General features: G+C 39.5%; 1 long non-coding RNA gene across 1 annotated transcript; it reads left to right on the top strand.

The window, feature by feature from the left end:
• Nucleotides 1–837: 837 nt before the first annotated feature.
• On the top strand, nucleotides 838–5,018 carry LOC308700944. The gene is made up of 3 exons (XR_014031374.1): nucleotides 838–3,509; nucleotides 4,196–4,361; nucleotides 4,480–5,018. It is a non-coding gene; the product is annotated as an uncharacterized lncRNA (long non-coding RNA).
• The last annotated feature ends 289 nt before the right edge of the window (nucleotides 5,019–5,307 follow it).

Raw genomic sequence — 5,307 nt, 5'->3', positions numbered from 1 at the left:
ATATATAATATAAATGATAAATCACGTTTGAGATTTGTGCTGGCTACTGTATACAGGCCACCAGGGCACCATACAGACTTTATCAAAGAATTTGCGGACTTTCTATCAGAATTAATATTGACTGCAGATAAAGTACTAATTGTTGGTGATTTTAATATACACATCGATAATGAAAAAGATGCATTGGGATTGGCATTTAAAGACATTGTAAATTCAATTGGAGTTAGACAACACGTGTCAGGACCTACTCATCGTCGTAATCATACTCTAGATCTAATATTATCACACGGAATAGATGTGGATGCCGTTGAAATTCTGCAGCAGAGCGATGACATCTCAGATCATTATCTAGTCTCGTGTAATTTGCATTTAGCCAAGGCTGCAAAGCCGACTCCGTGTTTCAAATATGTGAGACCTATCACTTCTGCTACTAAAGATTGCTTTATTAATAATCTTCCTAATCAGTTTCATCATCTCAGCATCTCAGATAGCTTAGAAGAACTAGATATTACAACAGAAACGTTTAACTCTCTCTTTTCCAGCACTTTAGACACAGTTGCTCCGTTGCGCTTAAAGAAGATTAAAGAAAATAGTCCAACGCCGTGGTACAACGAGCACACTCGGGCCCTTAAGAGAGCAGCCAGAAAAATGGAGCGCAACTGGAAGAAAACAAAACTAGAGGTATTTCGCATTTCATGGAAGGAGAGCTCAATTACTTACAGAGAGGCTTTAAAAGCTGCTAGATCTGCTTATTTTTCAACCCTATTAGAAGAAAATAAACATAATCCTAGGTATTTATTTGAAACGGTGGCTAAACTAACGAAAAATAAAGCTTCAAGCACCGAAGTTTCCAAGCAACACAGCAGTAATGACTTTATGAACTTCTTCACTTATAAGATTGATAATATCAGGGACAAAATTATAACTATGCAACCGTCTACTACAGTATCGCATCAGGCAGTGTATTGTAGTCTCCCTGAGGAAAAATTTGATTCATTCGTTGCTATAGGAGAGGAAGAATTTACTAAACTCATTAAATCATCTAAATCGACAACATGTATGTTAGACCCTATACCGACTAAGCTACTGAAAGAAATACTTCCAGAGGTCATAGATCCTCTTCTTAATATCATTAATTCGTCTTTGTCTCTAGGATACGTACCAAAAAACTTTAAGCTGGCTATGATTAAACCGCTTGTTAAAAAAAACGCAACTTGATCCTTCAGAATTAGTCAATTACAGGCCGATCTCGAATCTACCTTTTCTGTCAAAGATATTAGAAAAGGCAGTATCCTCACAACTGTGTTCCTTTCTTGAAAGAAATGATATCTGCGAGGATTTCCAGTCCGGATTTAGACCGTACCATAGTACCGAAACAGCTCTCGTTAGAGTCACAAATGATTTGCTCTTATCATCCGATCGTGGTTGTATCTCTCTATTAGTGTTACTCGATCTTAGCGCTGCATTTGACACCATCGACCACAACGTTCTTTTAAATAGATTAGAACATTATGTTGGCATTACGGGAAATGCACTAGCATGGTTTAAATCATACTTATCTGACCGTTATCAGTTTGTAGCAGTAAATGATGAGATGTCTCATCGATCACAAGTTCAGTATGGCGTACCACAAGGCTCAGTACTAGGACCGCTGCTGTTCACTCTGTACATGCTACCCTTAGGAGATATCATTAGGAAACATGGCATTAGCTTTCACTGTTATGCCGATGATACTCAGCTCTATATTTCTTCAAAACCTAACGAAACTTATCAATTCACAAAATTAACGGAATGCATAGCGGATATAAAATATTGGATGACTTGTAATTTCCTACTTCTAAATTCTGAAAAAACAGAGTTTCTAATTATTGGACAAAAAACTTCCTCACGTAATAACCTAGAATACTGTCTAACACTTGATGGCTGCTCTGTTAAGTCTTCGTCGTCGGTTAGGAACCTGGGTGTGCTCTTTGATACCAATCTTTCATTTGAAAGTCACGTGTCTAGTATCTGTAAAACTGCATTTTTCCATCTTAAAAAATATATCTAAATTACGTCATATGCTCTCATTGACAAATGCGGAACAATTAGTTCATGCGTTCATGACATCAAGGCTAGATTATTGTAATGCTCTACTAGGTGGTTGCCCTGCACGCTTAATAAACAAACTACAGCTGGTTCAAAACGCAGCAGCTCGAGTTCTTACCAGAACCAGGAAGTATGACCATATTAGCCCGGTTCTGTCAAAACTGCATTGGCTCCCTATTAAACATCGCATAAATTTTAAAATATTGCTGATTACTTACAAAGCACTGAATGGTTTAGCTCCGCAGTACTTGAGCGAGCTCTTAACGCATTATAGTCCGTCACGTCTATTACGATCTCAAAATTCCGGCCAGTTGATTATACCTAGAATATCAAAGTCGACTGCTGGCGGTAGATCCTTTTCCTATTTAGCACCAAAACTCTGGAACAGTCTTCCTACCATTGTCCGGGAAGCAGACACACTCTGTCAGTTCAAAGCCAGATTAAAGACACATCTCTTTGACCTAGCATACACAATACATTATAGACTTCTATAATTTAATGTTATGCTGCATAGATTAGGTCAGCCGGAACCGGGAACACTTCCCAAAAATCCTGATGTACTCGTTACATCATGAGAAGAATGGCATCTATGCTAATTTTAGTGTCTGTGTTTATCCCAAGGTTTTTCCTGCAGCCTGCCGGATCCAGGCCGTATCCAGATCTGACGAAGGACCTGCGCCTGGACCGATGACAACGCAGTGCTGAAGTGCCAACTAGTCTCTCCCTATGGAGGATCCCACTACCACTCTACAGATAAGGCGTTGTCGGGAAAATTCGTCTCGCGGTCCTACCCCAAAGCAACAAATAAAATAAAATTCCTTATCAAAATTTATAAGGAAAGACAAGTATTTTGTTTAGGCTTGGCTTGTAGGGAATTCCAAACCTGCGTATATTCAAACGCACATAACTATAGAACCCATTCTAAATGCGCATGTGAACGCCATCAGTGTTTCTCACAGGTTCGCGTTTAAAGTCTGTGTAGAGAGAATGGTGTCGTCTTAGCGGCCCCTAATTTAATAACAAATGATCATTGCGACGGAACCAAATCAATTAAAACTAACTTTAGATGGAAATAAGTTAACTCTGCTGTAAAGCCGAAACAATCTCTGTTACCTTAAATTATACGCTTATCTCTGTAAAGCTGCTTTGAGACAATCTACATTGTTAAAAGCGCTATATAAATGAAGATGACTTGACTTGACTTGTATGATATCATCACTCAGGCTTTTCAGTTGTGACATTAAATCGAACTTCGACTGTTTGGACTGAAGCTTTTGTTCAGGGGCAGGCTCATTCAACTGTACAGCATGAACAGTACCATTTTTTTCATATTTTCGCTTATTTTGTCTTTCAGATTCATTGGAACAAGCTACATTGAGTTTCTCCAGCAACACTTCGTCTGGGACAGCGGGATCTGAAAGGTATGGTTGAAGGTGGCTTTGGATGCGGTCGTTTTGTAATCCAGTCAAGACAGTGTGCAAGAACATATTCTGAACTAGGGCGGGATCATACTTCAACCCGGAGTCATCCTCCTGAGACCCAAACAGAATTTTCTGCCTCAGATCAAGAGCTCGAATTAGGAAGCTTTGTGGCGTTTCTCTAGCGTGCTGAGCTTCTTTGGTGAGCTGCTTATATAATTCAGTCGCATTTTTCTCCTGATAATGAGAACGAAGTATCCGCCTTAGCATCGGGAGTGTCAGCCCTGCCTTCCCCTCAAGATAACTCCGCAGCTGAAACCCTGGTGTGATAGCCCTGATAACAGAATCTACTATTTCCTGTTCTGCATAGCCCTTTTTAAGTCCACCTTCTATCTGACGTGCCAGACTGGAGAATGAAAGACGGTCCTTCTGCCCTAGATCTCCTATTAGACCAGAAATTTTGAAGTCTTTCTGCCATGTCGCGTTCACTTGTCTCTGATATGTGGGTGAAGAATAAGATGGGTTCTGGGCTGCATATGTCTGTCTGTCTGCTGTATTTTGTGATGCTGCGGGGCTAATATACATGGTAGAAAACAATTCAGCTGTCCTCTCTCCACTTTCTTGTATTGTTCTCTGGGCTGTGTTAACATCTCCAAGTTTAATTTCCTCCCTCTCTGTATCTTTTTCAGGAGCATTACTTGTGATTCCCGTGAGCTGGATCAGTTTGTCATTAATTGTTAACAGTTCAGCCATACCGCCATCTTCTAACTCCTCTAGCTCAGCTCTTAGTAAATGGTTACTAAGGAGGCTCAACAGGAATAAACGAGTCACATTTGTCTCATCTTCTCGTGTTAGGTGAAGAAAGACAATGAGTTTTGTCAGTTTTTCCCGTGATAGTGTGCATAATTTCTCACAAATTTCCTCTTGAAGATGTTTAAACTCATCCATTTTTTTTCTTTTTGCTGCGGTGTAGACAGGCTTTTGAGGGTGTTTACCTTACTGACTTGACCTTGTGACAACTCCAAGTGCACACACTGCTCAATCAGTCTTTACCACCACTCATCCGGAATATCTCACACTGCTGCTCATCTGGGTCACTAAGAAGGGGACGATGTTGCAAAATGGGCTCTACCGGTCAGGGAGTCACTCCATCGAACATCTATCCCAGCGGTGCCTCCAAAATGTAGTACCCTCACCGCCTGATGAGGGGAGATATGTGTATAAATTAATACAGGACACGGAGCTGCTGCTGCTTCACTTATCAGAGTCTGTATTGTTTTTTTTATACAATGTAAAACAGTTCAATCACTCTTATAGAATAGAATTATTCTTTCTCAATCAATGACAGTGCATCACTTCAATAGTAATCACAAAATATAGAACAGAATTACATACAGTACATACAGTATTTTCCCTTTACTGCTGTGTCTACAGATTAAGCATTATGTACTATGAAATATTCACTGATAACATTTATGACATTTTCCATGTGAATAAATCCTAAAAATGTGTTCATGTTTGCCAGAATTATTCTTTCTGATACACTTTTTAGTACAGACACTCATTTTCACAGTTATTTGGCACTTACAACTTACTCATTGTATTATTTCACCAAAACACATGTTATTTGTGGACTTTACTCTAATATTGCTATTTTCTCTGAGACCGCATGGTCTCCATCACTAGCATGAAAATGTGTAACTAGCACGCGTGACGCAGCACACAGACATGACTTGAAGCGAACTTTTACATGTCCGTCATAACAGTAAACTTAAACACTTTAAACAACGTAGTTAACATT

This window comes from Scardinius erythrophthalmus, assembly GCF_964197995.2.
Source record: "Scardinius erythrophthalmus genome assembly, chromosome: 1".
In the NCBI taxonomy this organism is placed as follows: domain Eukaryota; kingdom Metazoa; phylum Chordata; class Actinopteri; order Cypriniformes; family Leuciscidae; genus Scardinius; species Scardinius erythrophthalmus.
This window is presented reverse-complemented; position numbering and strand designations above follow the sequence as displayed.